The following is a 9,769-nucleotide window of genomic DNA, read 5'->3' as shown; positions in this document are numbered from 1 at the left end:
AGTCGCTTTGTCGCATTGCTCAGCATTTACATAAAATAGACTTCTTGTTTATTTTGGTCCTACCTTGCTCGTGGCAGCGGAAAGCTCATTGCTCATCGTTGGCGAACGGCCACTCCCATTGAAAATGAATGGCAGCCTGTCGCTTTGTCGCTGTCTCTTGTAGCTAACGTGACTAGGGGCTAGTGGAAGTGAGTTTCACACTCCTACGTTAAGCGATTATTGGGAGTTGGTTCATCGAGATAAGCGAATAATGTGAAAAACTCAAAACTGGATGGAAATATGGCATTTCTGTTTGTTTCATCCTCCTTTCGCCATTCCTTCTCTCTCTTCGGACCACAAATGAGACAAGAATTATAGACTCCGGACGCAGCGACGGTGGCTCTGCTAAATAGTCTCAGGAAGGAACTTGTTCTGGTGGAACATTTGCGCCCCAGTTGCACGCAAATTACATTTTTGTGCATTTCTGCCTTTATTGGATAGGAAAGCTGAGATATGAAAGGGGAAGACGTGCAGGAAAACCTACCACCGGTTGGACCCGAACTCTGGACCTTCTGCATTGAGGAACAAGCCTCTGCATATGTGCACCCCCTCTACCAACGGAGCTAACCAGTCACAAAGTAGTTATTTTTTTATTTTAAAAATGATAAAAGAATGTTGTGACAAAAACACTTGGAAAAAAGTGACAAAAAAGTCAGGATAAGCTTCAAAAATGTCACGAAAAGTGACAAAAACATAGAAAAAAGTGACAAAAACATCGGGAAAAAGACGGTCAAAACGTTAAAAAAGACTCATTTTAAATTTTGACCCAGAAAAACAAAAAGTTGCACGGTCAACGGAAAGACAACATGAGGGTTAAAGAGTTAACTGTTGACACAATACAGTAACGTGAGCTGTTTAAATGAGCTGATTCATGGTTAAACCTCATTATCTCTTACCAGTGTATCTCCGTGTGTACTTCATCCACAGCAATCTCCACCAATCAGTCCCAAAACCTCCCAGTTAGAGAGGAAATGACCTAAACATATTCTTTATAAATCTTTCCAATCATTCCCTGAAAGAACTGAGCAGGTCTGCCTTGTTGCACCGTCTAAATGTTCTTCAAAACTTGACATTTCCAGCGTGTAGCTCGCTAGCTCGAAGGTTGTTGTTGTTTCCCGCAGAGAACGGAGTTTAAGAACAGCAACACATCTGCCAGAACATCGTTGATCCAGACTACATAACAGGAATACTGTGTTCGTCTGTTTTTCCCCGCATCCCAAATTGACGCCGCTTTTCCATTAGGACATAGGAATGGCCTGGGTCTGTAGTGACCTCTTTGTTGATCCTACATTTTCTTCATTTGACACACTTTCCAAAGATCACAGTATACCTAGAAGCCATTTCTTCAGGTACTTGCAGGTGCGTAGCTTTGCTCGGAAGCACTTTCTATTTCCCTCCTTTACCACCGAAAAATCCAATCGCAATATCTTGGAGTTAGACCCATCTGGAACGGAGTTTGAGAACAGCAACACACAAAGAGAGGAAAGGGGACGGTCAAAGGATTTCAGGCAATTCATCTGGAAATGTACTTTCGTTAGCTTCCGTTGATCCAGACTACTGCTGGAATGGTGTCTAATGTGTTGCTAATAAAAGGTCACTTCTAAATTACTGTTGATGTATTTTACTCATTTTACTTTGACCCTTCCAGACTTTACATTTAATCCTTGTGTTGTCCTCCCGGGTCAAAATCAACACATTAATTCACGTTTTCTCAACACATTTTTCTATGCTTTTTTCAACATTTTTGACAGGGTTTTTTTTTTTTTTTACGTTTTTGTCGCTTTTTCAAAACATTGTTAGTGCCTTGTTTGACGCTTTTTTCAAAGCTTTGTTCTGCTGTTTTCTAGACTTTCAATAGCCTGGTCCTACCAGACTCTGGTCCATTAGCCTGGTCCTACCAGACTCTGGTACATTAGCCTGGTCCTACCAGACTCTGGTCCATTAGCCTGGTCCTACCAGACTCTGGTCCATTAGCCTGGTCCTACCAGACTCTGGTACATTAGCCTGGTCCTACCAGACTCTGGTCCATTAGCCTGGTCCTACCAGACTCTGGTACATTAGCCTGGTCCTACCAGACTCTGGTCCACTAGCCTGGTCCTACCAGACTCTGGTCCACTAGCCTGGTCCTACCAGACTCTGGTCCATTAGCTTGGTCCTACCAGACTCTGGTATTTTAGCCTGGTCCTACCAGACTCTGGTACACTAGCCTGGTCCTACCAGACTCTGGTCCATTAGCCTGGTCCTACCAGACTCTGGTCCATTTCATTGGTCCAGAGAGTCTGGCCTCTCTCCATTGACAAGTGTTAACTTCCTTGAAGGCGGGTACTCTGTTGAAGTTTAAAACTATTGGATCTGCCCAGAGCCACTCTGGATCTGCCATAACCAATCGCTAACGTTTGGTCGTGACGTCGGCTTAGCATCGTAGCGTTAGCCTTAGCCAACTCCTTCACCACTAACGGAGCGAGCTGGAAGATCAAACTGTTCCCGAACCCCGTGGGGAGGAGGGCCACAACATCATGGCCACCAACACAACTCAGCAAAGATTGTTCTTGCTCGGGCTTTAACTTCTGGATATTCGGCAGCGTTGCCACAACGGACCGAATGGCTTCGCTCGCATCTTTCTCCGCCGCCATGACGGAACTACAACCTCAACGTCATCGTTCTCAGCCACTCCCTCTGTTCGCTGATTGGACCGCCAAAGATTGGCCGGAGAAAACCCGAAGAATATACCGCAAACCCAGACGCAGTACTGAAGGAAAATGGCAAGGTTAGGCTTTCAATGCCTTTAGTCGCTTTTTTCAATGTTTTTGGCGCTTTTGTCACTTTTATGTCATTTTAGTCGACATTCTTTGGCGCTTTTTTAAGAATTGTGATCGCCAAGAGCGCTGCATTGAACCATCCGTGTTATTTTTGGGCACTTTTGTTGAAAGAAACCCACATTTCTGATATAGAAAGTGGTCAGGAGGGTTAAATGACTGTGATGTAAAGCCAAAAAGACATAATACAGAATATCTGACTTATATTCACCAGGTGGACACATACACAAGGATGATCACTTTGCTGTCTGCTAGATGTGGGGAAAATATACCATAAAAATGTTTAAAGTAGAGATCAGAAGCAGAAAACTGTTTCAATTTGACTAAACTCTCGAGCCGTTTTAATCAGTAAATAATTTACAGTTCAATTACATATCTCATGACTAAAATATGACGCTGTTTAATGGAAACTTTCTTCAAAAGATTAAGATTATGGCTGGTTGGGTTTAAAAGCTGCTGAGCAAACGGTCAGAAGAAGGAGCCAGCTGATTGGAGCTCATCACCGTGTGTGTGTGTGTGTGTGTGTGTGTGTGTGTGTGTGTGTCTGTGTGTGTGTCTGTGTGTGTGTGTGTCTGTGTGCGTGTGTGTATGTCTGTGTGTGTGTGTGTGTGTGTGTGTGTCTGTGTGTGTGTGTGTGTGTGTGTCTGTGTGTGTGTGTGTGTGTGTGTCTGTGTGTGTGTGTGTGAGCGTGTGTGTGTCTGTGTGTGTGTGTGTGTGTGTGTGTGTGTGTGTGTGTGTGTGTGTGTGTGTGTGTGTGTGTGTGTGTGTGTCTGTGTGTGTGTGTGTGTGTGTGTCTGTGTGTGTGTGTGTGTGTGTGTGTGTGTGTCTGTGTGTGTGTGTGTGTGTGTCTGTGTGTCTGTATGTGTGTGTGTGTGTCTGTGTGTCTGTGTGTGTGTGTGTGTGTGTGTCTGTGTGTGTGTGTGTGTGTGTGTGTGTGTGTGTGTGTGTGTGTGTGTGTGTGTGTGTCTGTGTGTGTGTGTGTGTGTGTGTGTGTGTGTGTGTGTGTGTCTGTGTGTGTGTGTGTGTGTGTGTGTGTGTCTGTGTGTGTGTCTGTGTGTCTGTGTGTGTGTGTGTGTGCTGTGTGTGTGTGTGTCTGTGTGTGTGTGTCTGTGTGTCTGTATGTGTGTGTGTGTGTCTGTATGTGTGTGTGTGTGTGTGTGTGTGTGTGTGTGTGTGTGTGTGTGTGTGTGTGTGTGTGTGTGTGTGTGTGTGTGTGTGTGTGTGTGTGTGTGTGTGTGTGTGTGTGTGTGTGTGTGTGTCTGTGTGTCTGTGTGTGTGTGTGTGTGTGTGTGTGTGTGTGTGTGTGTGTGTGTGTGTGTGTGTGTGTGTGTGTGTGTGTCTGTGTGTGTGTCTGTGTGTGTGTGTCTGTGTCTCATTAATTCCCTTTTATTCTGCCTCTCAGATAAGACTCTCCTCACTCAGTGAGCTGAATAAATTGTGTTTCTCTGCTCAGCGAGAGGACGGCCGAGCTGTGAATGAAGCACTGAGCCCCGATAAAACGCCTCCCGTCCTGATTATTGTTTCCTTCCTTCCTTCCTTTCTTCGGCGGGAAGGTGAGGTTGAAAGGCTTCGGGAGAAGATTTCATGTTCTCTGTAGATATACATGAAAAACTAATGAGACATCTTTGCCTTTTTAATTAATAAAACAGCACTCAGCGAGGGGAACTCAAAGAAAAAGGAGAGGAACACGATTCCATGTTTAAGTAATTCTGCATTGTTCCACACGGCTGTGTGGTCCCGGTTAATGTGGAAATGTCAAACCATGGCTGTGTCTCAAAGGGCCTACTTGCACACTTCAAACACTTAGTTATAAGTAGATAACGGAAAAAGTCAGAGCACTGAAAAGTACCAGGATGACCCCCTAAAAACGGTCAAAAAGCTCAGTGTGGAACGATGGACCCTACTCGCACTAAACTGGCGCCATCTTGACTACAAAGCCTTGACCGGCAGCTGATTGGACGAACGCGTCACGTGGGTCTGGCTGGTCGTCATTTCCAGTAAGTGTTTTAACATAAGTGTTCATTTTGGGACAATACTAACCATCGAAAGTGGGCACTACGGCAGGAAGTGGTGAGTGGACTGACGGAAGGATGCCCAATGAGACACAGCCAGAGGATTTGTCTTACAGCATTTTCTCACATCTTCTCTTTATTCTTAAATACCCTACACTGATCTGCCTCATTCCACGTTAAATATTATATTCACATTTTACCAGCAGTGCACGTTACAAAATGATGACAGGATGTTTTTAAGAACCATTCCTAAATATTGCTACCAAAAGTAATGCACACAAATTTGCTGTATGCACAACACTGACTGCTTCGGTATAACAGCGGAAACACACCGGGCGCGTAAGTGTCACGTATAGTCCGCGTAGCGTAGATACGTGCCTGATCCCGCACCTGGCCATTCATACCGGACGCGTATTTAAACACACCGGCCAAAAGTGATCCTTCTCCTCTCTCTCTCGCCCTCTCTCGCTGATAGAAAGAGACAGGGTGAGTGGGGAAAACTGTGGTAATTGTAGTCTATATTTGTGTGTGTGTGTCTCTCTCTCTGTCCGTCCGTTGGTCTCTCTCGCCGTGTGTCTGATCGCGTGTCTCGCTGTGAGAAGTGAAGACCATGAACCTGGGTGTTTTATTTTGAAATGTGTTTTATTTTTGTAAAGCATCCGTCTGCACTGTGGTCTTCCTGTATGTGATTACCGGCCCGGCTTGACACGTACGCTCGCATCTCGCGCAAGAAATAGACGAGATACCAAAACGGTCGCTGCAGAGCGTGGGCTGACGCGGACACTACGCGCCCGAGATATGAATGGACAGATGTGTTTTCACTGTAAGAGCGCTGTGGGTCGCGTAGCAGAGCGGTAGTGGTGGATGTTTGAGTCCAGAAAAAACAGGGCTTTCAGGACGGGGAGCGGAGTTCATGTCCTGGAAGAAATTGCCCGTTTTTGTTCATGACAATGCGATGATTAAAGCCTTGTGGCTTTTTGTTTTAACTGTGAATGAGTAATGAGCAGTAGGTTCTTAGTCAAGCTGTTTTCTCATATGAACTCCAGACAACGGCCACAGAATCAGGAGATTCTGTCTGTCAGACACGTTCAATCACTTCTACTAGGCCTGTGTGAGGCATCCTATGTATTTCATGTCCTTTTCACATGAATCGGCCTCTCCGTCGTCCACCCACTTTAATCTCTCTCTCAGTGTGAAGAGCTCTGATCGCTCACTCATTAATGCCTTCCCTCGACTCCTCCTTTCCTGCTTTTCACTCGCCTGTCGTCTTTGACACTCTAATAACGCCTCCGCTCATATTCTCCTATCCCTCTTCGTGTTGTTTATGTTTCACTCAGCTCTCCAGGCTCTCCTGCAGACCCTCGGAGGCCGGCTGTTATCGACACTCTCCCCAGCTGCCGGGGCTCCGGACACAAACAGAGAGCTCTTCATCTGGATCTGAAGAGGCTCCCGAGGTTACACAAATGATGGCAGGAAGCTGCAGGTAGCGCTGTAGTCGAGGACACTTGAGAGGCTGGATCAAGACCAGAGCGTAACTGGAGACAAGAACACCCACAGGAACATGTACCTACTTATGTTTGAGACATATATAACATGTCAGTAATGAGCAACATCTCACTGGGAATGTATTGTCACTTGTACAAAAAGACGTTTGAGCACAAACTGTGTGTAGACTGTGACCACAAACAGGCATCAAACTACCAGAAACCTTGAACTCAACCGTTAACACCATGGTGCCATTCCAGTGGTGGAATGTAACAAAGTACAAATACTTCATTACTGTACTTAAGTACATTTTTCACGTATCTGTACTTTACTTAAGTACAATCTATAGTGCATACTTTTTACTTTTACTTCGTTACATTTTGCAGGAATTATCTATACTTTCTACTCCACTACATTCTAACGTTACGTTACATTTTCGTTATATTTTCTGATCAGTTTTTCCCCCCCGTGCCAAAACGTCTTCCTGACCGTCACACGTTTGCAGTCCGCAGGGAAGCCTTCAGCAGCGGGCGTCCAGCTCACGGTGCCACTTGCGATATTACAAATCCCACTATGGCCACGCCAAGACCCGCCCTTACTTAAGTACTGAGATTCAGTACTTCCTCCACCACTGTGCCATTCAGAGCCAGCACGTTCTCACGCGTCAGAAAGCGACACTTGGTCAGGTGCCTTTGGTGTTTGTTATTGACGCAAAAAGTCTCCTTTGGCATCACATTTAGACTCACTTGGTCGGGACTCTTGGCGGCAACCCCCGCCACAGACTAAATGCACTACCTGCTATTCCAAATCAATGAAAAACTTTTTTGCCGGATCGTCAGACGGCCGACGCAGGTGGTGGGAACGCAACCTTAAGCCAGACAGAGTTCAATTCAGTTTATTTAAAGGTCCCATGGCATGAAAATGTCACTTTATGAGGTTTTTTAACATTAATATGAGTTCCCCCAGCCTGCCTATGGCCCCCCAGTGGCTAGAAAAGGTGATAGGTGTAAACCGAGCCCTGGGTATCCTTCATTTCATTTATTTTTTATTTTGAACAAAATTAAAAATACATATACAGCATGTACCTATATATATATATACCTAGTTAACACTATACTCGACAGCAGCTAACGTTAGCCTACCGCTAGCTAGTTAACACTATACTCGACAGCAGCTAACGTTAGCCTACCGCTAGCTAGTTAACACCATACTCGACAGCAGCTAACGTTAGCCTACCGCTAGCTAGTTAACACTATACTCAACAGCAGCTAACATTAGCCTACTGCTAGCTAGTTAACACTATACTAGGCAGCAGCTAACGTTAGCCTACCGCTAGCTAGTTAACACTATACTCAACAGCAGCTAACGTTAACCTACCGCTAGCTAGTTAACACTATACTCAACAGCAGCTAACGTTAGCCTACCGCTAGCTAGTAGCTGGATTAAACACGGTTAAAATGCTGACAGCTAACGCTAAACGGTGTAAAGTGTGACTGTGTTTTACTGTAGAGGATTCAACACCGGGATGTAACAATCTGCAGCTGCCGTCGGAGAAACAACACAGACGGTGCGTTCAATGAAACTGGTAAACTACAGCCTCGTGGTGCATTTGAAGTTATTGTAAATGTCCTTTTCCCATCTGGTTGTTGTTTTTGTCGTTCAACAGCAATTTACTAGTGAAATAAGTTATTGTTATACATTATTATTAATCATTTAATGTTGACCATATGGCCTTAGCAATAAACAAGCCGTTCTTTAATGTCACCGACTGCTGTTTAGTACCTTTTTGTTTTCTTTCTTAAAAAGTATCATGTCAGTCATTGCCTGATCACTACTGCGCAGACTCTGGCTCCAAAATGAAAACATGGCAGCGCCTGTATCCGGGTTAGTTTGGCTTCACTTTACTTTATACAGTGTATGTAAGGAACCAGTTGGATTATCTCTCTGCAGTGTAAGAAAGGACATTTATTAAAGCATGAGAAGACATTATCAATAATTATTGATGAACTGTAAGTGGTCCCAGCTTTGGTATTAAAGACCGTAATGAAAATGATAGAGAGGAGGTAGAAAAACCAGGCGACCAAACGAGGAAATTAGTTTTTAGTGGCTACTGGTTGGAAAGATGATACAAATGCCTTTCTTGACTTTATGCTTCTTCTGTGTCTTTTCTAAGGGGTACGACGTACTACCTGGCAGACCGCAGGTACGACATGCTGCCAGCTGTTCTCAGTGCAGACCTCTGCTCTCTGCTCAGAGGAGTCGACAGGTCAGTGAACGCCACGTCTCTACATTTAGTTTCGGAAGGTGTTTAGTTAATAAGCATGCATTGGGGAACACATTAAAACTATCTGAGAGAAACTAAATAAAATGATCAGTGAGATGTCATTTCTCTGTTGGCGCTGTAAGAAATATGAAGGTACTTTTTCGTTTTGGTCATGTGAACAACTTTCGTTATGCTGGAAATGTGTTACCAAGCTGATATCTCAGTGGTTACATGTATCGGTTCCCCTTTCAACCCGTTTATGTCTTCGACCACTTCTCAGTCCCTCCCCCCTTTCTGCTAAAGCCCAAAACGGTCTCCTAAGCCCCTCCCCCCACATGGGGGGAATGAATGCGTGTGCATTAGTATTGATTGACATGTAGTTAGACACCTCCCCTGGCCCTGATTGGTGCATCTGAACAGGGAGCGGTGGACGGTGTACAGCCTGTAGGTGGAGCCAGAGGAGCTGGATTTATTTTTTAATGACCTGCTTCATGTAGTTCTACTGGAACATAGGGTCAGTTTCAGCAAATATGACAGAAAGGTAGTTTTATAAGTCTTACCTGCTGCACCTTTAATGTTAGGCATTATGTCGTCTATATCCACGACGTTCCACTTCCAGGATTGCTCCGTTGCCGCTGGAAATTCCACCGTATGTCCTTCTTTTCGGCCGGATGTGCGTCCCCTTCCTCTGTCTCTGTGTTGGCGTTCTAACCTCTGGTGGATTTGTGAGGACTATGGTTAACTGCTCCTCAGATCTCTGCAGGGTAAATCCAGACAGCTAGCTAGACTATCTGTCCAATCTGAGCTTTCTGTTGCACGACTAAAACAACATTTGAACGTCCACATGTTCCACCAAAACAAGCTCCTTCCCGGGACTATTTAGCAGAGGCACCGTGGCTCCGTCCGGCGCTTAGCACCGCCCATGACGACTGTGATTGGTCTAAAGAAATGCCAATAAACCAGAGCACGTTTTTCCTCCCATCCCAGAATGCTGTGTGGACTAGCCAGACCTTCCTCCGCAGCGCTGTGGAGGAAGGTCTGGCAAAGCGAGACTAGAGACTATGACAGTAACGGTGTTATCTGAGTGCATTTATTGTGTTGTTTTATCTGTTTGTTGGGGTTGTTTTTTGTATGTCTTGTCTGTTTTGTCCTTT

This window comes from Sander vitreus, chromosome 1 (assembly GCF_031162955.1).
Source record: "Sander vitreus isolate 19-12246 chromosome 1, sanVit1, whole genome shotgun sequence".
Classification (NCBI taxonomy): Eukaryota; Metazoa; Chordata; class Actinopteri; order Perciformes; family Percidae; genus Sander; species Sander vitreus.
This window is presented reverse-complemented; position numbering follows the sequence as displayed.